Genomic DNA, 23,625 nt, shown 5'->3' with positions numbered 1-23,625 from the left:
CAGATTCAAACACAGTGGCTACACAGATAAGCACAATCATTTATAGTGTTTAGTACAGGTTCCTAGAAAAGTGTATATGGTATAAACAGTTCAAACATGGATGTCTGTATGACATTATCTCACTCTACCTCTACCTCTCTCTCTCCCCGTCCCTCTCACTGTCTGTCTGTCTGTAGGACTGCAGTAAGACCAGTAAAAGGGTCTAACCTCCTGTCAGATGAAAGAGTCAGTGTGAGGGATTTGGACAGCATGTGAGGGATGAACGACATACAACTACACTAAGAAATTGTGTTTTGGCTGTGAGCTTTAAAAGAAGATCAGTGGAGTGACATTTCGGGGATTTCTGTGGCCTGTCCTGTTGTGGCCTGTGTTACTTCCCTCTCTCTCCCCAGAGAAGGTCACTGCTGCAGACAATCACACTGATAGCACTGAGCTTAAAAACACACGCACACACCTATGCATGCAGACATATGCATGCAGACATAAGCACACACACACACGCACACTGACAGTGACCCTAGTAATTCTCCAGATTACCCAAATATCCCAATCCCAAAACAATAATCCTGTACTCATTACAATCTGAAAACCACTGGCTGCCACACAAAAATTATCTCCATAGGACACTACCTCAATCCAGCACAATCTCTTCTCAATAGGCTAAAGACTGAGATTCACCAATGAACCCAAAACAGCATGTTACCAACAGAGTAATCTCAGCACCCAGAATCATATCACCTACTTGATTTTAATGTGAAAAGCAAAGAGACCATTGATCCACCAGGGATGGGAGGGAGGCACACTGTTTTGGGACACTGTAAAGTCCATTGAGAATAAGAGTACCTCCTCCCAGCTGCCCACTGCACTGAGACTAGGAAACAGTCACAACTGACAAATCCACGATAATCGAGAATTTCAATAAGCATTTCTCTATGGCTGGCCATGCTTTCCACCTGGCTAACCCAACCCCGGCCAACAGCTCTGCACACCCCGCAGCAACTGGCCCAAGCCCCCCCCCACCACTTCTCCTTCACCCAAATCCAGACATTTGATGTTCTGAAAGAGCTGCAAAATCTGGATCCCTACAAATCAGCTGGGCTAGACAATCTGGACCCTCTCTTGCTAAAATGATCCGCCGCCATTGTTGCAACCCCTATTACTAGTCTGTTCAACCTCTCTTTCATATCGTCTGAGATTCCTAAAGATTGAAAAGCGGCCGCAGTCATCCCAGTCGTCAAAGGGGGAGACACTCTAGACCCAAACTGTTCCAAACCGATATCCATCCTGCCCTGCCTTTCTATAGTCTTCGAAAGCCAAGTGAACAAGCAGATCACCGACCATTTCGAATCCCACCGTACCTTCTCCGCTATGCAATCTAGTTTCCGAGCTGGCCACGGGTGTACCTCAGCCACGCTCAAGGTCCTAAACGATATCATAACCACCATCGATAAGAAACAGTACTGTGCAGCCATCTTCATCGACCTTGCCAAGGCTTTCGGCTCTGCCAATCACCGTATTCTTATCGGCAGACTCAACAGCCTTGGTTTCTCTAATGACTGCCCCGCCTGATTCACCAACTACTTCTCTGATAGAGTTCAGTGTGTCAAATCGGAGGGCCTGTTGTCCGGACCTCTGGCAGTCTCTATGGGGGTGCCACAGGGTTCAATTCTCAGGCCGACTCTTTTCTCTGTATATATCAATGATGCCGCTCTTGCTGCGGGTGATTCTTTGATCCACCTCTACGCAGACAACACCATTCTGTATACTTCTGGCCCTTCTTTGGACACTTTGTTAACAAACCTCTAAACGAGCCTCAACGCCATACAACACTCCTTCCATGGCCTCCAACTGCTCTTAAATGCTAGTAAAATGAAATGCATACTCTTCAATCGATCGCTGCCCGCGCCCGCCTGTCTGACTAGCATCACTACTCTGGACGGTTCTGACTTAGAATATGTGGACAACTACAAATACCTAGGTGTCTGGCTAGACTGTGAACTCTCCAATCCAAAGTTAAATCTAGAATCGGCTTCCTATTTCGCAACAAAGCCTCCTTCACACATGCTGCCAAACATACCCTCGTAAAACTGACTATCCTACCGATCCTTGACTTTGGCGATGTCATTTACAAAATAGCCTCCAACACTCTACTCAGCAAATTGGATGCAGTCTATCACAGTGCCATCCGTTTTGTCACCAAAGCCCCATATACTACCCACCACAGCGACCTGTACGCTCTCTTTGGCTGGCCCTCGCTACATATTCGTCAAAAAACCCACTGGCTCCAGGTCATCTATAAGTCTTTGCTAGGTAAAGCTCTGCCTTATCTCATCTCACTGGTCACCATAGCAACACCCACCCGTAGCACGCACTCCAGTAGGTATATTTCACTGTTCATCCCCAAAGCCAACACCTACTTTGGCCGCCTTTCCTTCCAGTTCTCTGCTGCCAATGACTGGAACGAATTGCAATAATCACCGAAGTTGGAGACTTACATCTCCCTCACTAACTTCAAGCGTCAGATATCAGAGCAGCTTACCGATGGCTGCAGCTGTACACAGCCCATCTGTAAATAGCCCATCCAACCAACTACCTACCTCATCCCCATATTTGTTTTTGTTTTTCTGCTATTTTGCACACCAGTATTTCTACTTGCACATCTTCATCTCCACATATATCACTCCAGTGTAAATTGCTAAATTGTAATTACTTTGCCACTATTGGCCTATTTATTGCCTTACCTCCTTTGCACACATTGTATACAGATTTTTATGTTGTGTTATTGACTGTATGTTTGTTTAGCCCATGTGTAACTCTATGTTGTTGTTTTTGCCGTACTGCTTTGCTTTATCTTGGCCAGGTCGCAGTTGTAAATGAGAGCTTGTTCTCAACTGGCCTACCTGGTTAAATAAAGGTGAAATAAATCAAATAAAAAATGATAAGGCTGTCACGAGAGAGAGACTACCAACAGAGAGGGGAGATCATGCAATCAAAGACATGAACTCTCATTAGTCACTCACTTATACACAGGGCAAGGCAAGCAGCTTTTAATCAGCAGAAGTTGCAACCCTACTTGGTGGGGTATAATCTTTCAAGGCTGTATGTGTGTGCAGTTAGCTATGAGCAGTGTGTGTGTGTGTGTGTGTGTGTGTGTGTGTGTGTGTGTGTGTGTGTGTGTGTGTGTGTGTGTGTGTGTGTGTGTGTGTGTGTGTGTGTGTGTGTGTGTGTGTGTGTGTGTGTGTGTGTGTGTGTGTGTGTGTGTGTGTGCCTGAAACTGTGCAGTAACTGTGCAGTAACAGTTAGCTATGAGCAGGCTACAAAATAGCCAGGGAGAAAGTAAATCCTAGGTCTACTGAGACAGATTACCAAACGAAATGAAAACACAATGCGTTTAACTGTTCCCATTCAATTTGATCCTGTACATGCTTTTTTATTGGCTGTACCTTAGTCAAAGTAGTGTAAGGGAAACATGCAAATGTGCAATAGACTAGGCTACAGACAAAGAGGCTTCTCACTTCTCAGACTGCTTCAAAGCCTTTATAGATTATTTGCGTCATCATTTCTTGCCATTTGATCTAAGAAAAACTGAGGGGACGATTTGAAGAATAACACAATAGGTTATTATACTGCAGTGGTGAAATATAGAAGAGTACAACTGAAGATTGGTGATCATCTCAGTGCATCTAAAACCACAAAGCTGAGCTCACACTCCCTACCTCAAAGGACACCACAGTGAAGCTATGCTTGATATCCTGTCTTAAAAGAGACGTGTGTTAGAGACTGAAACTAAGCACACCATACGCTACAGGATGTGAAAAATAAGAAGAGAACTCGGTGAAACATTTTACATTCTTGTATGGTAATATGTTTGGGAGGCGGGGGGATTATGGACACTCAAATTTGATAGCACTAACAACTTCTGCTGTATATGCGTAACATGTCAACAACTGGGCAACTTTGAGTTGAGCCTCTATGTAAGGGCCAAAGATGAGATTTCAACCACAAGCCTACACTGGCTCCAGACACCCCGTCAGCTTGAGATCATACATATTGCACCATCATACATAATGCACATAATTGGCTATACTTCACCTGATTTCACATTAAGTATACATAACCCCAGTTTATTTGCTAATGTTAGCCTCTTCATTGTCACTGCATTTAAGTGCATGCAAGCAGCCAAGAAGTTTATTAATATGATTGTTTAGATCTATTTATAACACAACAATAACATATATCTGTAAAGTAAGAAAAAAGTACAGCAACATTACTTAGAAAAACTTAGATAACTGACATAATTTAAAAGTATTCTTTTCTAAATGACTTTGAACATTTATTTTCATTTTTTTTACTTGCCATATATGGGTCTCCAAATACTAGAACATTTACAAGAAAACCGTTTCTCACCTTTAGGAGGTCGGTGCGGCGAGTGTCATCAATTATTATTGCAATAAAAAAAACTGATCCGGACCATTCAGTAGCGAGCGAACGATGTCCAGAAATTATCGCACTCGCAGCTTCCAGTGATGTGTGCTATTTCTGCCTTGATCAAGTTATCCTCTATCATGTGATGCAGTGAAATCCATTGTAGCTTCACAAATTGGTGAGGGCTTGTTTCAATGTGTATAAAATGTGACCACGGTTATAGATTTGTAATATTAATACTTGTAATTAAACCTGTTGGTTATCATATTAATTCTCGTTCAGATAAAACGATATGTCTAGGTACAGTACATCAACGTAGTTGGCCATCGATTGGCTGAAAAGTCCCATGTGATTTATCATTAACCAATCAGAATTTGGGGAAGTTAGCGTGTCAGTTTTTGTCGATAAATGTATTTTCATACTGATAGAATTTGTAGTTTTATGTAGAGTCTGATTGCATCGCTTTTATGGATGTGGTATGTTTTAGAATACTACAATATGCGCCATTTGCAAAAGGGAAATTGAACAGTGGTTGCATGAAGTCACCGGCAGTTTCATGCTGTCATATCTTTCTTTATATATCTTGATTTTTCAGTCCTTTAACGAGTCAAATATAGCTACGTATTTCAACACAAAAACATTTGAATAAAGGCGGCCAAATGGAACTGTTCGTGAGTGACGAAATCCGCACTGTGTGGAGGTTTTAGCAGCGCTAGAACGGAGTCAACTGTGAAGTTTAACATGTCAACCACGAAGGTATGGTAATAAAGTAATAAGACCAGGGTCTTATTCTCAAGGTGCCCTGTGAACATGAACACACAATTAAGTACAACATAAAGCAAAACAACAACACAATACAATAAATACAACAAGATGAATACAAAACTATTACATATTAACGTTATCTCCCTCAAAAATGTATCTAAACTGTCCAATGGGGACCAGCGAGACTTGATTCAAGATGGCCTGAAGGCTATTCCATGAGATAGTGGCATAAAAACTAAACACATTTTCCCCAGCTCAGTGGAGACCCACGGGACCGCCAGAACTGGCCAGTCCAGAGAGCAGGTCTGAAAATTGCTGGATCTCCAATACTTGAGCTGAGGTAGTGGTGGAGTTTCTGAAGAACCGCTTTATATACAAAACGTAGCCAATGCTGAGCCCTTCTGGTAGTCAGAGACTACCAGCTAACAGAACTATACAAAATGCGGTGATGTGTACGAAAATTGTGGGGGTGCTAGCCAGCTAGCTAGCTAGCTATGTTATTCATCAGTTAGCCTTGTTTGCTTACCAACACATGGTATTGAGTTATTACTAGTCAGATTAATTGATTGATGGCTCGAGCTAATGTTATATGTCCTATACTGAACAAAAATATAAATGCAACATTTCAACAATTTTACTGAGCTACAGTTCATATAAGGAAATCAGTCAATTGAAATAAATTCATTAGGCCGTAATCAATGGATTTCACAGGACTGGACAGGGGCACAGCCATGGGTGGGCCTTGGAGGGTATTGGCCCCCCTCTTGGGAGACTGGTCCACCCATTGGGGAGCAAGGCACAGCCAATCAGAATTATTTTTTCCCTACAAAAGGACTTCATTACTGACAGAAATACTCCTCAGTTCATCAGCTGTCCAGGTGGCTGGTCTCAGATGATCCCGCAGGTGAAGAAGCTGGATGTGGAGGTCCTGGGCTTGCGTGGATACATGTGGACTGCGGTTGTGAGGCCAATTGGACGTACTGACACATTCTCTAAAATGACGTTGGAGGCAGCTTATGGTAGAGAAATGTGACTGGTTTCAGGTAACTTGGCGTATGTCCCGGGTCACTACTTCACAGGAGAGCCATTTGAACGTAAACTTTTATTTTTTATCAAAATGCGTTTTTGGGCAGAAATTCCTTATGGAACATGTGAACTTTCATGTGCCTTAATAACAAACTTGTATCTGTAAATATGAATAAAATGGTTAAATTACGAGCCTAGTTGGTTTAGCCACAGAAAAAGTGAGCAACCTTCCTGCTAGCCATGATTGGCTGATATAATGAGTGGGCTGGACATGCGAGAGATGAGTTTGGATTGGTCTGCCATATAGCACATATGTCTATTTGAGCTGGTCAGTGTAGGTAATCCTGTCTAACGCTGCTTTAAAAAAATATATATTGCGTAGTAGAACTGAATAAGTGCTGCTCTCCACTTTCTGGAGGACCCGAGTATTGAAATCAGTGGAATTAGAGTATGATAGCTAAGGAGATGGATAAAACACTTGTCTCCGGATTACGTCTTCAAACTAAGGGCAACCATGGCATCCATGACAGGGAGAAGCGTCCATCCAGGATGTATACGTGTAAAATAGTCTAGCTAGCTACATTTTGGGATATTACATGTTTCTAATTTTGACAAATTTGTTTTCATTTCAAGTTAGTGTACTGTTAGCTAGCTAACGTTAGCTGGCTGGCTCACTAGCTAACGTTACGTGTATGATCTTATTTTTCGTATCTCAGCCATTTGCTTTGTTAGTTATAGCCTAATGTTAGCTAGCTAACATTGAACTCGGTTGGTTAGCTAGCTGCAGATTAATGCAGGGTAGTAACGTCATGAGTTGGGATTATGGTTCATCGTTTACCTAGCTACATGTCTTAACAAAAGACTCCATCCACTATGCAAGTAACCATTTCAATAGAATGCCACTGTGGCAGTTGTTGATAGACGTAGCTGGTAAATTCACTCTGCCTATCTACTCTGATTTCAGAGAACTCTTGTCTGAGTGTGCCAGAGCGCAGAATAACTGACAAATTTACGAACGCACAACACTCGTTGTATATGGCCGGTGTCAGTAAATGTTGGCAAAAAAACGTCAATTGTTGCCAGCAGCACAGTTTCAGTCACCAACGCTCTGGATAACATCAAAACAGCCTAACTAGTTTTGCTAGTGCGAGTAAAATAGTCAGTGAGCTGTTCTCTCATTTGTGTCTGGAAGTAGCTAGCAAGCTAGCCAACGTTAGCCAGTTAGCTTGGGTGCTTGACTGTTGCTGTTAGGACAGAACGTTCAGATCAATCCTTAAAGAGATGGTGGGGCTAAAGCTTAAGAGGGTGTGAACGATGCTGAATGAGTTTAGACAAAGAAGAACTCTCAAGTAGGTACCAAAACATTCAAAGGCCATTTTCTCAAAAGTGAGTTTACACGTTTATCAACTTTCAAAGCAGAATTACTTTCCCATTGTTCCTCAGATGCAGTGCATGATATACCATTTTGTTACTCTGTGTCTTTGCTTTTATCCAATGTAAAAAACACTATTTCAAATGTTGCTACATAATACCGAATCAAGGCAGTCGGTCACAAATTCACATTCAATTCTCTGGTAACAGCTCTGGTGGACATTTCTGCAATCGGCATGCAGAAACGGTCCCTCAAAACTTGAGACATCTGTGGCATTGTGGCATGTTTTAGAGTGGCCTTTTATTGTCTCCAGCACAAAGTGCACCTATGTAATGATCATGCTGTTTTATCAGCTTCTTGATATGCCACACATTGTCAGGTGGATGGATTATCTTGGCAAAGGAGAAATGATCACTAACAGAGATGTAAACAAATTTGTGCACAACATTTGAGAGAAATCAGCATTTTGTGCGTATGGAAAATATCTGTTTTAAAAGAGAGCTTATCGTCAATCCAAATACCCAAGTACTTATAATGGAGAACTTGCTCAATTTGGGCTCCCTTTAAAATAAATCAGATTTGACCATTCAGACACAAGTCGCATGGCCAGCAATCAGATTTGATTATTATTTCAAATTACCTACTTAGGTGTGTTGAAATGTGGCTTAAAATATCCCATTCCATGTGCTTTTTGGCTGTTCAGACTACAGGACAAAGAACAGATTTGAATCTGATGTGCAGAAAAAAATGGATTCGAGTCACTTCAAACTGCCAATGTGAACAAGGCTTACCTGTACTGTTGTAAAGAGCCATTCATTCATTTCGTGCAGCCTGCCTGTCAGATCTGACAGATGTTAGCTAGCTAACTAGATCAACAATGTAAGGCCCTATTTCATGAGTGTGGAATATCAAGATTGAACCAATCTCAGATCAGAAGATAAAAGTAAAGATACCGAGGCTATATGCTGCTGCATGTTCATGTGTGGAGAGCATGGAATAGCGGTTATTCTTGGAAAAAGTTTTGTTTTTAAATATCTTCAAAAAAACATTTAGTTATTTTGCAAATATACTTTAGGCAGTGGTGGAAAAAGGACCCAATTGTCATACTTGAGTAAAAGTAAAAATACTTTAATATAAAATCAGGAAAAGTTAGTCACTCAGTAAAATACTACTTGAGTAAAAGTATCAAAAGTAAAAGTAGAAATAATTTCAAATTGCTTATATTAAGCAAACCAGACGGCACAGTTCTTGTTTTTGTTAATTTACAGATAGCCAGGGGCACACTCCAACACTCAGACATCATTTACAAACAAAGCATTTGTGTTTAGTGAGCCAGATCAGAGGCAGTAGGGATGACCAGGGATGCTATCTTGATATGTGCGTGAATTTGACCATTGTCCTGCCCTGCTAAGCATTCAGAATGTAATGAGTACTTTTGGGTGTCAGGAAGAATGTATGGAGTAAAAAGTACATTATTTTCTTTAGGTATGTAGTGAAGGAAAAGTTGTCAAATATAAATAGTAAAGTACAGATAACCCCAAAGCGACTTTTAAGTAGTACTTTAAAGTGTTTTTACTTAAGTACTTTACTGTCACACCCTGGCCTTTGTTATATATATTTTCTTGATTAGTTTAGTTAGGTCAGGGTGTGACATGGGGGATGTTTGTGTGTTTTGTCTAGTTTAGGGTGTGTGTATTGTTTAGGGGGTTTTGTAGTATGTATGGGGTTGGGTTCAGTGTAGGTGTTTAGAAAAGTCTATGGTTGCCTGATTTGGTTCTCAATCAGAGACAGCTGGTTATTGTTGTCTCTGATTGGGGGCCATATTTAAGGCAGCCATAGGCTTTAGGTGTTTGTGGGTAATTGTCTATGTGTAATGTTTGTGTCAGCACTATTTGTATTTATAGCTTCACGGTCGTCAGTTTTGTTATTTTGTTAGTTTGTGATTAGTGTTCGTTTCGTGTTTTCTCTCTTCAAAGAATAAAAGAAGATGTATTATTCACACGCTGCGCCTTGGTCCAATCTCTCACCGCAAGACGATCGTGACATTTACACGACTGCAGAGCTGGCACACAAGATCACACATCTCTTTCAAAAGAAAAGGAGTCCTGCTCTCGGATCAGCTTCATCCAGTAAAATCTTACCTTAACATTAGAATTATTTCACAATACTGATGATGGATCAGTTCCTAGAGAGATATTACCACCTACGGCTGCAAATATTGATGCTTCATGAGTTACTTAATGACTGATAGTACATCATTGCACATATGTTAGCCTACACATCATTAAATATATTGAGAGAAATTACAGACCGTAGCCTACAAGGAGCAAAATAGAACTCAATTGATTGAACATGAAATGTCTTTCAGTATGATTGAAATAGGCCTGTAGCCTTCTGTTTATATTTTTATGCAGTCATCTCTGTCATTTGAATCATATGTTTATACGTCGCTAGTTTGTATCAATTTCAAAGACGTTGGCAACTTTGTTCTGAAGTTATCACCGGTAACAGAGAGACGGATAAACCATGTGATTATATGTTTAGCGGAGATCTTCTGTGTATAGAATTACCCGGGAGGGCAAAAATGCATTACATGACCCACTTAGCTGTTCTACGAGTGGTCTAAGTGCAACGCCAGTAACAATGGTTTTGGGAAAGAGCACAGAGATTAAACGATGCTCCTACGAAGGTTCTAACGATGAACATAGATTTAAGATGCTTTTGGGAAACCGGGCCCAGGTCAATGGCAAAGCCTTTTCCAAAACTGGCACCAGAATGACACACAGATTAACCAACATAAACTAAATTATCTCAAGACAGGAATGTCCTATCAACATGACATTTTCAGGAGTTATACAATAATATGTTAAAATGAAATATAATTAAAGTACTACACTGAAGAAAAATATAAATGCAACATGTAAAGTGTTTCATGTGCTGAAATGAAAGATCCCAGAAGTTTTCATACACATAAAAAGCTTATTTCTCTAAAAATGTTTTGCACAAATTTGTTTACGTCCCTGTAAGTGAGCATTTCTCCTTTGCCAAGATATTCCATCCACCTAAAAGGTGTGGCATATCAAGAAGCTGATTAAACAGCATGATCATTACACAGGTGCACCTTGTGCTGGGTACAATAAAAGGTCACTGAAATGTGCAGTTGTGTCACAACACAATGCTACAGATGTCTCGAGTTTTGAGGGAGCATGCAATTGGTGTGCTGACTGGAGGAATGTCCATCAGAGCTGTTGCCAGAGAATTCAATGTAAATGTTTCTACCATAAGCTGCCTACAACTTTGTTTTAGAGAAGTTGGCAGTACATCCAACCGGCCTCAACCGCAAACCACATGTATGGCGTTGTGGGGTGAGCGGTTAGGTGATGTCAACATTGTGAGCAGAACGCCCCATGGTGGCTTTGGGGTTATGGTATAGGCAGGCATAAGCTGCGGACCGCAAACACAACTGCATTTTATCGATGGCAACCTGAATGCACAGAGATCCAGTGATGAGATCCTGAGGCCCATTGTGAGGCCCATTTTTTAAAAGGTATCTGTGATCAACAGATGCCTATCTGTATTCCCAGTAATGTGAAATCCATTCTCATTCACAGCATTTAGCCTGATAACATTTACCATCATCTTTACCACTGTACTGACCTGTTGTCCTCCAAACCGCTTCTTCAGAGCCTCAATCTGATCTTCCTCTAGTTTCTGGAACAATGGGCTGAGCTGAGGAGGACAGAGACATGAGTGTGAATTGAGGCACCTTTACAGAACAAAATCATACATTGACATTCAGAGATACCAAGTTATCATCAGAAAAACCATACACTGAGTATACTAAACATTAGGAACACCTTCCTAATATTGAGTTGCACTCCGCCCTTTTGCCCTGACTCTACAAGGTGTCAAGCGTTCCACAGGGATCCTGGCCCATGTTGACTCCAATGCTTCCCACAGTTGTGTGAAGTTGGCTGGATGTCCTTTGGGTGGTGGATCATTCTTGATACACACGAAAAACTGTTGAGCGTGAAAAACCCAGCTGCGTTGCAGTTCTTGACTCAAATGGTCCGCCTGGCATCTACTACCGTACCCTGTTCAAAGGCAGTTAAATGTTTTGTCTTGCCCATTCACGCTCTGAATGGCACACATACACAATCCATGTCTCATTTGTCTCGAGGCTTAAAAATCCTTCTTTAAGCTGTCTCCTCCCCTTCATCGACACCGATTGAAGCATATTTAACAAGTGACATCAATAAGAAGGAAAGAGAAAGAGCAGGTGTCCATTAAGTTTTGTACACTCAGTGTATATGTGGAGTACAGAGATGGGGTAATCATAAAAAAATCATCTTAACTACTATTTTTACAGACAGTGATTCCATGCAACTTATTATGTGACTTGTTAAGCAAATGGCCCAGACGGCATTCCCAGCCGCGTCCTCAGAGCATGCGCAGACCAGCTGGCTGGTGTGTTTACGGACATATTCAATCAATCCTTATCCCAGTCTGCTGTTCCCACATGCTTCAAGAGGGCCACCATTGTTCCTGTTCCCAAGAAAGCTAAGGTAACTGAGCTAAACGACTACCGCCCCGTAGCACTCACTTCCGTCATCATGAAGTGCTTTGAGAGACTAGTCAAGGACCATATCACCTCCACCCTACCGGACACCCTAGACCCACTCCAATTTGCTTACCGACCCAATAGGTCCACAGACGACGCAATCGCAACCACACTGCACACTGCCCTAACCCATCTGGACAAGAGGAATACCCATGTGAGAATGCTGTTCATCGATTACAGCTCAGCATTTAACACCATAGTACCCTCCAAACTCGTCATCAAGCTCGAGACCCTGGGTCTCGACCCCGCCCTGTGCAACTGGGTCCTGGACTTCCTGACGGGCCGCCCCCAGGTGGTGAGGGTAGGTAACAACATCTCCACCCCGCTGATCCTCAACACTGGGGCCCCACAAGGGTGCGTTCTGAGCCCTCTCCTGTACTCCCTGTTCACCCACGACTGCGTGGCCATGCACGCCTCCAACTCAATCATCAAGTTTGCGGATGACACTACAGTGGTAGGCTTGATTACCAACAACGACGAGACGGCCTACAGGGAGGAGGTGAGGGCCCTCGGAGTGTGGTGTCAGGAAAATAACCTCACACTCAACGTCAACAAAACAAAGGAGATGATTGTGGACTTCAGGAAACAGCAGAGGGAGCACCCCCCTATCCACATCGACAGGTCAATAGTGGAGAAGGTGGAAAGTTTTAAGTTCCTCGGTGTACACATCACGGACAAACTGAATTGGTCCACCCACACAGACAGCGTTGTGAAGAAGGCGCAGCAGCGCCTCTTCAACCTCAGGAGGCTGAAGAAATTCGGCTTGTCACCAAAAGCACTCACAAACTTCTACAGATGCACAATCGAGAGCATCCTGTCGGGCTGTATCACCGCCTGGTACGGCAACTGCTCCGCCCACAACCGTAAGGCTCTCCAGAGGGTAGTGAGGTCTGCAGAACGCATCACCGGGGGCAAACTACCTGCCCTCCAGGACACCTACACCACCCGATGTCACAGGAAGGCCATAAAGATCATCAAGGACAACAACCACCCAAGCCACTGCCTGTTCACCCCGCTATCATCCAGAAGGCGAGGTCAGTACAGGTGCATCAAAGCAGGGACCGAGAGACTGAAAAACAGCTTCTATCTCAAGGCCATCAGACTGTTAAACAGCCACCACTAACATTTAGCGGCCGCTGCCAACATACTGACTCAACTCCAGCCACTTTAAAAATGGGAATTGATGGAAATTATGTAAAAATGTACCACTAGCCACTTTAAACAATGCCACTTAATATAATGTTTACATACCCTACATTACCCATCTCATATGTATATACTGTACTCTATATCATCTACTGCATCTTGCCATCTTTATGTAATACATGTACCACTAGCCACTTTAAACTATGCCACTTTATGTTTACATACCCTACAGTACTCATCTCATATGTATATACCGTACTCTATACCATCTACTGCATCTTGCCATGCCGTTCTGTACCACCACTCATTCATATATCTTTATGTACATATTCTTTATCCCTTTACACTTGTGTGTGTGTATAAGGTAGTAGTTGTGGAATTGTTAGGTTAGATTACTTGTTGGTTATTACTGCATTGTCGGAACTAGAAGCACAAGCATTTCGCTACACTCGCATTAACATCTGCTAACCATGTGTATGTGACTAATAAAATTTGATTTGATTTGATTTGAAATGTTCACTCGTGAACGTATTTAGGCTTGCCATAACAAAGGGGTTGAATACTTATTGACTCAAGACATTTCAGCTTTACATTTTTTATTAATTTGTAAAAATTTCTGAAAACAAAATTCCACTTTGACGTGGTGGGGTATTGTGGTAGGTCAGTGGCACAGAATCTCAATTTAATCCAGTTTAAATTCAGGCTGTAATACAACAACATTTGGAAAAGTCAAGGGGTGTGAATACTTTCTAAAGGCCCAATGAGCAATATGTTTGGAACATCAAATCGCAAAATAATGCTTTTAGTTCATTGATGGAAATACCAGTCGATGTAAATGCATTTGACCATCATACTTATCCGGCTATAGGTTATTTTGCATAAATGGGTGGAATTAAATTGGCATGTGCGTATTATCGTTAGTCGTCATGTATCTTAGGTTGTGTCTACACTTGACACTTGCATGTGACTTCTGCTATCAGAATACAAAAGAGCGCATTGAAAAGACGGATCTAGGTGCACAAAAGTCACTTTGTGGGCTGATTGTGTTCAGATCTGGCATTGTGTGCGGATTTCTCCTCAGTCTGGAAGCAATCAGGCTACCGAAAGCGCATGGAGTTGGCGACGTCATCAGCACTCTTCCTACAAGTCTCCAGAAAACGTGTGTTTTGGGACCAAGAGGCACCTTTTCATTATAACGTTGGAGGAAATACGTTCTTAGTGTGTAAGGAACGTGTTTGCTGGCCTCTTAAATGTTAGCCAGTGGGGGATGTGGTTGTGGGCATGGACAATGGCACAGTTTTAGAGGCCCTCTTCTTAGCCGCGGAGACAATTTTGCGGTTTTAAAGCTAATTTCCCGCATGTCTACACATTTTGCCATGGGGCAGAGAGAAATGTTTCAGTTTTAAAGCCAATTTCCTTCTATTATACACATTTTGCGATAGCATAAGAACAAGGCATAAGGCTTAAGCCATCTGAGTGACTCAAACATAACAAAATCATTGGGAGGGGCCCTATGACATTTGGGGAATTTTAGATTCTCCCTGACTGTCTAGTTTTTATTTTGGTGATTGTTAGTTCTCAAAGATATTGTAAAAATATCCATTATCTTTTTTTCATACATTATCTTGTTGTAGTCGTTTAAGTTTACGAAAAATAAATGTACTATTATTTTTGCAGGGGCGGCCGCGATTTAGTGGCTGCCACGATTTAGCAGCGGTGGTGCACCACTGCTAAATGCATATAGGGGAAACACTGAAGTTTTATTATGTTACTACTCTTTGCTTAGAAGGCTATATACTGCTGCGTGTGGAGAGCATGGAAGAGCAGTTATTCTTTAAAAAAAATATATTTTTAAATAGAGCTCATAGCTTAATTTTTGGGGGGTTATTTGGCAAATATACTTTAGGCAGTGGTGGAAAAAGTACCCAATTGTCATACTTGAGTAAAAATACTTTAATAGAAAATGACTTGAGTGACTGAGTCACCCAGTAAAATACTACTTGAGTAAAATGATTTGGTTTTAAATATACTTAAGTATTAAAAGTAAATGTAATTGCTAAAATATTATTAAGTATCAAAAGTAAAAGTATAAATCCTTTAAAATTCCTTATATTAAGCAAACCAGACTGCACAGTTCTGAGAAATGAAGGCTATTCCATGTGAGAAATTGCCAAGAAACTGAAGATCTCATACAACGCTGTGTACTACTCCCTTCACAGCACAGCGCAAACTGGCTCTAACCAGAATAGAAAGAGGAGTGGGAGGTCCTGGTGCACAACTGAGCAAGAGGACAAGTACATTAGAGTGTCTAGTTTGAGAAACAGACACCTCACAAGTCCTCAACTGGCAGCTTCATTAAATTGTACCCGCAAAACACCAGTCTCAACGTCAACAGTGAAGAGGCGACTCCGGGATGCTGGCCTTCTAGGCAGAGTTCCTCTGTCCAGTGTCTGTGTTCTTTTGCCAATCTTAATCTTTTATTTTTATTGGCCAGTCTGAGATATGTCTTACAACTCTGCCTAGAAGGCCAGCATCCTGGAGTCGCCTCTTCACTGTTGACGTTGAGACTGGTGTTTTGCGGTACTATTTAATGAAGCTGCCAGTTGAGGACTTGTGAGGCGTTTGTTTCTCAACACAACGTGCCATTGGAACACAGGAGGGATGGTTCCTGATTATGGGCCTCTGTACGCCTATGTAGATGTTCCATAAAAAATCAGCCGTTTCCAGCTACAATAGTCATTTACAACATTAACAATATCTACACTGTATTTCTGATCAATTTGATGTTATTTTAATGGACAAAAAATTGTTTTTCTTTCAAAAACAAGAACATATCTAAGTGACCCCAAACTTTTGAACGGTAGTGTATATTTTTTATCCATAATTTTTTAAAATCCATTTTAACCAGTCAAAAGTTTGGACACACCTCCTCACTGTAGAAGAATAGTGAAGACATTAAAACTGTGAAATAACACATGGAATCATGTAGTAACCAAAAAAGTGTTAAACAAATCCAAATATATTTTTATATTTGAGATTCTTCAAAGTAGCCACCCTTTGCCTTGATGACAGCTTTGCACACTATTGGCATTCTCTCAACCAGCTTCACCTGGAATGCTTTTCCAACATATGAGTTCCCACATATGCAGAGCACTTGTTGGCTGCTTTTACTTTACTCTGCGGTCCAACTCATCCCAAACTATCTCAATTGGGTTGAGGTCAGGTGATTGGAGGTCGGGTGATTGGAGGCCAGGTCATCTGATGCAGCACTCCATCACTCTACTTATTGGTCAAATAGCCTTTACACAGCCTGGAGGTGTGTTTTGGGTCATTGTCCTGTTGAAAAACAAGTGATAGTCCCATGAAGCGCAAACCAGATGGGATGGCGTATTGCTGCAGAATGCTGTGGTAGCCATGCTGGTTAAGTGTGCCTTGAATTCTAAATAAATCACTGTCAGTGTCAACAGAAAAACACCCCCATCGACCATGAAGGCCTGATTCACACAGTCTCCTCTGAACAGTTGATGTTGAGATGTCTGTTACTTGAACTCTGTGAAGCATTTATTTGGGCTGCATTTTCTGTAACTCAAATGAATGTATCCTCTGCAGCAGAGGTAACTCTGGGTTTTCCTTTCCTGTGGCGGTCCTCATGAGACCCAGTTTCATCATAGTGCTTGATGGTTTTTGCGACTGCACTTGCAGAAACTTTGAAAGTTCTTGACATTTTCCGCATTAACTGACCTTCATGTCTTGAAGTAATGATGGACTCTCGTTTCTCTTTGTTTATTTAAGCATTGACCACCCATAAATAAACTATATTGGATGTCTGATGTCAGCTTAAACATGTATATTGAACATATACATAAATCATAACTTTTATCATGTTGCAAGATAGCAACGTCTGTGTCTATCACTGGTTCTGTATTTTATTTGAATTAAATACAATTATATTGTGAAATATTAATGTATTATTATTATTATTGTCTCTCCAGCCTGCACTGGTGCAAGCCCTCCACATGGTGGTGCTGCATGGGAAAGGAACCAAAGCTACCAGTGTTCTACAGGGACCTCTTAGCTACCTGGACCAGATCAAGAGGTCCACACCATTTCTCACTGCTGTATGTACACTCAACACACACCTTCACATCTTTGTGAAAAATATATGTATAATTCTCTAAGTGCTCGTTTTCCTGACAGAGTTTAAGCCTAGTATTAGACTAAAAAGCATGCTTAATGGAGAATCTCCTTTGAAATAGCTTTTTAATCCAGGACTAGGCTTAACTGGGAAACCGGCCCTACATTTTGAGACAGTCTATGTTCAACTTCTGTGTTTTTATGTAGGAGATAGTTACAGTGGCAGACGTTGTTCTCTGGGCGGCCCTCTACCCAATCCTCTCGGACAGCAGCCTGGTGTCAGGTGAGTGTTAAGTGTTTTAAAGTCAACAATGGATCTACAGTAGTTTAGTTTAAGTGTATTAAACGAAGAGTTATATTATAACACTAGGTGAGCAGACGAAGGTGCCGCACTGGTTTGAGCGTGTGGGCGTGCAGGCAGCCTGCGAGTCAGCAGCCCAGACGGGGAAGGGACTGATGGCTGAGGCTTTGAAGACGTACATGCAGAGACAGCCAGCTCCTCACCACGGCCAGTGTCAGGGTAGAGGCACACAGCCATGCAATGGCCCTGAGGTAAGAGAAGACATCTGGGCCTGTATTCATAAAGTGTCTCAGAGTATGAGTGCTGATCAAGGATCAGGTACCCCCTGTCCATAATCATATTCATTATGCTCTCAAAGGCAATTAACTGATCCTAGATCAGTATTCAGATGCTTAATATAGGCCTGATTTTATTTGATTTATTTACAAATCATTGAGGACAAAACAAAGCCTTTTCCCATTGTGGTCCTCTTTGGTCGGTTATACAGAGAAAAGGGGGAGAGGAGGTGAGAGTTGCCAAATCCACCGCTAGCCCTACTCTTCGGACAAGTAGGACTGATTCTGATGGTTTGGAAAATACTTTTCATAATTTGTTATAATGCTTTTATGATAGTTCAGTTAGTAGGATTAGGCGTTTGGTCATTTGGTTCACAACGGCAAGGAGGGATTTCTTTTCTTGTCTTGCATGCCTCATTTCTGTCTTAGAATGCTTTCAAATAGTTTTCATTCAAATCCATATGCTTTGGTTTCAATACTTAAAAAAAAAATTGGTAGGTCCAGGTAGTCACAAAAATAGATGGGTGTTAGTTAAATTGTGATTTTAATGAATGGAGTGAATTTGGAGCAGCGGTTATTTTCCCCCTGTGAGCGCAGAGCGTTTGTAGCGGAGTGGTAGGAAATCACATGAAGTGGTGCGCATCCATGAGCCATGAGCCATGAGCCATGAGCGGGCTTTCCAACCGCTCAACTCATCTGCTTTGGTCCAGACATCACATCTGTCATTCCTCTGTCTGCCACTAGATAGAATTGTATTATAACATGTCATTCCTCTGTCTGCCACTAGATGGAATTGTATTATAACATGTCATTCCTCTGTCTGCAGTTAGATGGAATTGTATTATAACATGTCATTCCTGTATTTGACCGCCAGGTAGAGCTGTATAACCGTTACACGGTGTTGTGTCCCCCTGCTCTGGTCATCCACCTGGTACCTACAGGTAACACACACATAGACCAGAGGCAGTCCAGTACATTTATGAAGCACAATTCTTATTTTATTATTCTAGCTATGTGATTGTTGCTAAATTCTTGATTTTCGAAGAAATGCAACGCTAGTTATGTGGTTCATACACCTCCTTTAGTTGAATGCACTTGAATTGTTAATTGCTCTGGATAAGAGCGTATAAACAGCTGCTCAAGGAGTTTAATTGAAATCAATCTGTATGAATTTAGCTCAGAGTACCGGAACTGCGAGGACACAAGCTCTCTATGATTCGTGGTGTGTTTGGTGACACGGCCAAGGACACAGGCATCCCATCTGACGCGTGGCGTTTCTACGTGCTCTTCCTCCGACCTCGAGGGACAGGACTCTGCCTTCTCCTGGGCCGACATGGCCACGAAGATCAGTTCTGAACTGCTCAATAACCTGGGCAACATCCTCAACAGGTTAGTAGAACCAGACCTTCATATAACACATACAGTGGGGAGAACAAGTATTTGATACACTGCCGATTTTGCAGGTTTTCCTACTTACAAAGCATGTAGAGGTCTGTAATTTTTATCATAGGTACACTTCAACTATGAGAGACGGAATCTAAAACAAAAATCCAGAAAATCACATTGTATGATTTTTAAGTAATTAATTTGCATTTTATTGCATGACATAAGTATTTGATACATCAGAAAAGCAGAACTTAATATTTGGTACAGAAACCTTTGTTTGCAATTACAGAGATCATACGTTTCCTGTAGTTCTTGACTAGGTTTGCACACACTGCAGCAGGGATTTTGGCCCACTCCTCCCTACAGATCTTCTCCAGATCCTTCAGGTTTCGGGGCTGTCGCTGGGCAATACGGACTTTCAGCTCCCTCCAAAGATTTTCTATTGGGTTCAGGTCTGGAGACTGGCTAGGCCACTCCAGGACCTTGAGATGCTTCTTACGGAGCCACTCCTTAGTTGCCATGGCTGTGTGCTTTGTGTCGTTGTCATGCTGGAAGACCCAGCCACGACCCATCTTCAATGCTCTTACTGAGGGAAGGAGGTTGTTGGCCAAGATCTCGCGATACATGGCCCCATCCATCCTCCCCTCAATACGGTGCAGTCGTCCTGTCCCCTTTGCAGAAAAGCATCCCCAAAGAATGATGTTTCCACCTCCATGCTTCACGGTTGGGATGGTGTTCTTGGGGTTGTACTCATACTTCTTCTTCCTCCAAACACGGCGAGTGGAGTTAGACCAAAAAGCTCTATTTTTGTCTCATCAGACCACATGACCTTCTCCCATTCCTCCTCTGGATCATCCAGATGGTCATTGGCAAACTTCAGACAGGCCTGTACATGCACTGGCTTAAGCAGGGGGACCTTGCGTGCGCTGCAGGATTTTAATCCATGACGGCGTAGTGTGTTACTAATGGTTTTCTTTGAGACTGTGGTCCCAGCTCTCTTCAGGTCATTGACCAGGTCCTGCCGTGTAGTTCTGGGCTGATCCCTCACCTTCCTCATGATCATTGATGCCCCACGAGGTGAAATCTTGCATGGAGCCCCAGACCGAGGGTGATTGACCGTCATCTTGAACTTCTTCCATTTTCTAATAATTGCGCCAACAGTTGTTTCCTTCTCACCAAGCTGCTTGCCTATTGTCCTGTAGCCCATCCCAGCCTTGTGCAGGTCTACAATTTTATCCCTGATGTCCTTACACAGCTCTCTGGTCTTGGCCATTGTGGAGAGGTTGGAATCTGTTTGATTGTGTGTGGACAGGTGTCTTTTATACAGGTAACAAGTTCAAACAGGTGCAGTTAATACAGGTAATGAGTGGAGAACAGGAGGGCTTCTTAAAGAAAAACTAACAGGTCTGTGAGAGCCGGAATTCTTACTGGTTGGTAGGTGATCAAATACTTATGTCATGCAATAAAATGCAAATTAATTATTTAAAAATCATACAATGTGATTTTCTGGATTTTTGTTTTAGATTCCGTCTCTCACAGTTGAAGTGTACCTATGATAAAAATTACAGACCTCTACATGCTTTGTAAGTAGGAAAACCTGCAAAATCGGCAGTGTATCAAATACTTGTTCTCCCCACTGTAGGTAGGGAGAGCGTTAGAGCTAGGGCTAGGGAGAGCGCTAAGGCTTCGACAAGACTTCATCAACAGGTAGGGAGAGTGCTATACTATACTAGGGCTCAGACATGGCCATCCAGAACAACTCTGAACTGCTCAACGACCTGGGCAACTTCATCAACAGGTTAGGGAGAAAGCTAGAACTCAGATACTGAAGGGTCAGGAGTTTTCCCAGGTCAGGAGAACACAGAGTACCAAGAACTGAATATCTAAACCTGGAAATCTAAATCTATTATTCAAGTAGTTCAAGTAGCTAGCTAGTAGCTGATTCATTTATATTAAGTCATTAATAAATGTAAGTAGTGGAATGAATCATTTAGGCCTATCTAAGTGCTGAAGTCAACACATTGGGAATGGTAAGGAGGTGATGAACTCTTATTCGCTTTCTTTCTTTCTCTCTCTCACTCCCCTCCCTCGTCCCTCTCTCAGAGCTGGTGTTTGTCAGTAAGTTCTTTGAGAACTGTGTCCCTGCTATGGGGCTTCAGCAGGAGGATAAGAGACTGTTGTCCCAGGTGGGATGGGAGCTGAAGCAGGACATCAACCTCATGGACAATGTCAAGTAAAGAACAGGCTAACACACACACACACACACACACACACACACACACACACACACACACACACACACACACACACACACACACACACACACACACACACACACACACACACACACACACACACACACACACACACACACACACACTGTAAACAGGCTACACACAACCAAGTTACACACCAACAGACTATCAACGTGTTGTTATGCATTTATAAGCTAAGTAGTATTTCTCCTTAAAAGTTGAGATGATAGCATTACCGATCCATATAGACTGTGAAATGGATGATGCTATCCCATCTCTTTTCTTTTCAGGAAGAAAAACTATTTAGCACACACCAGTGTTTCCTCTGGGAAAATGTGTTAGCTGTGGGGGAAAAGTTAGTGGGGGTTTAAGGGTTGGTCCCACCTTTTTTGGGGGATTCCGGGGTCCTCACCCCAATAACAAAATATGTATAAGTACTGAAAATAAGGAAAGAAACTCAAATAAACCATTGAGTGCTGCAGCTATCTTAAGAAACATAACAGAGACCTTCGTTCTGAAATAAAAAAGTTTATCTTGACAAAATTAACAGAGGAACATTTGACTGAACATGAATTAGAGCCCACTCATTCATGTTAATCACAAAAGTAGGGTGTTGGAAATCTCTTTCCAGGTTTGGACAAAAACCTTGTTTTGACATTACAGCCTTTGTCAGAGAACTTTATTCTTCTGGGCTTCTGGAAAAAGATTTCCAACACCCTGCTGTAATTGAGCTCCTTGATGGGGGGGGCAGTTGATGGAGAGCCGCATGGAGGCGGCTAGATGCTCTCCCTGCAGTCTGCTCCTCAAGTCTGTTTTGACCTGCAATAACAGAGATAATATTAAGAGAAGGGAGAGGGACAAAGAGGATCTACTTTCACATTTAAATGTTCTTACTCGTTTCATTGCAGAGAAGTCCCTCTCACAATTAACGTAAGACACTGGTAAAGTCAGTGCGATTGCCAGCTGGCTAAGGCAGGGGTAGAGCTGCCCCCACTCATCAAACTGCGAGGTCAGCTTTGTCATTGTCATCCGCTGGTCCAACCCCTGAAATACATGAAAAACAAAAAGATGTACAACATTAAAGAAGAGCCAACAGAGTGGTAGTTCAACAGGAAAAAGGGTTGGGCAACACTGGCCTAAAATGTCCTCTTCAAAAGATTGTCACACTCATGCCATACCTTGAATGATCCCATTTAGCTATTGAAAAATAAAGTTTACATGAGCTCTCGGGCCTAGGCTGCCACTAGGCGCCATGGCAGCAATAGAAACTGTAAATGTATGATAGAAGACCATTTTCAGAGTTGTGTTATATATCTGTCCGTAAGATCTGCTCCACTCCTCTAGCAGCACTTGGATAAGCCCATAGGCCTAATGCCGATAGGCTACAGGTATAATTCCTCTCACAACATAAAAAAACAACAACATGACTATCTAGAAATTATATCCAAAGAAGGGTCCTTTGGAGGAAGGGTTGTTGACATACAGTATATTTGACATTTGTATCTTAAAGCATAATTGAGAAATAATTCATTGATGTTGGAACCTTTAAGCCTCCTACACATGTGTATGAAGCTTTACCACTTTCTCTGTAATATGAGTAGCATTTTGTAGTGTGTCCAATCAAAAATGCATCTTTTGACCAATGGGTAAAATAACCTCATGATCACAACTCAGGATATGACCCAGATGCAGACACAGGAGGCGTATAGTACAGTTCTCTGATGATTTATTGTAAACACAGGGCAGGCAAAGAAAAGGTTGAGCACAGACAGGGGTTCGTGATCAGGTCAGAGTCAGGCAGGTACTGGACTGCAGGCAGGCTCGGAATTAGGGCAGGCAGAATAGTCAGAACCGGGAAAACTAGGAAACCGAACTTGAGAAAAAGGAAGACGGGAAAGCACGCTGGTAAGACCTGAAAA

At 42.1% G+C, this 23,625-nt stretch overlaps 1 protein-coding gene and 1 pseudogene across 2 annotated transcripts in view; one reads left to right on the top strand and one right to left on the bottom strand.

Annotated features, from left to right (window-relative positions):
• The window catches only part of LOC139535376 (rho GTPase-activating protein 15-like), a 70,740-nt gene extending 66,029 nt beyond the window's left edge, over window positions 1-4,711 (bottom strand). The window contains exon 1 of one of the 2 annotated variants that reach the window (XM_071334727.1): window positions 4,408-4,711. The gene's annotated coding sequence lies outside the window, so the exon portion shown is untranslated. The remainder of the gene's footprint in view (window positions 1-4,407) is intronic. The other variant, XM_071334726.1, reaches the window with a different exon arrangement.
• Window positions 4,712-16,945: 12,234 nt separating this feature from the next.
• LOC139536496 (methionine--tRNA ligase, cytoplasmic-like) overlaps window positions 16,946-23,625 on the top strand; it is a 25,317-nt pseudogene continuing 18,637 nt past the window's right edge.

The sequence above is a fragment of the Salvelinus alpinus genome, chromosome 12, assembly GCF_045679555.1.
Source record: "Salvelinus alpinus chromosome 12, SLU_Salpinus.1, whole genome shotgun sequence".
Lineage (NCBI taxonomy): Eukaryota > Metazoa > Chordata > Actinopteri > Salmoniformes > Salmonidae > Salvelinus > Salvelinus alpinus.
This window is presented reverse-complemented; position numbering and strand designations above follow the sequence as displayed.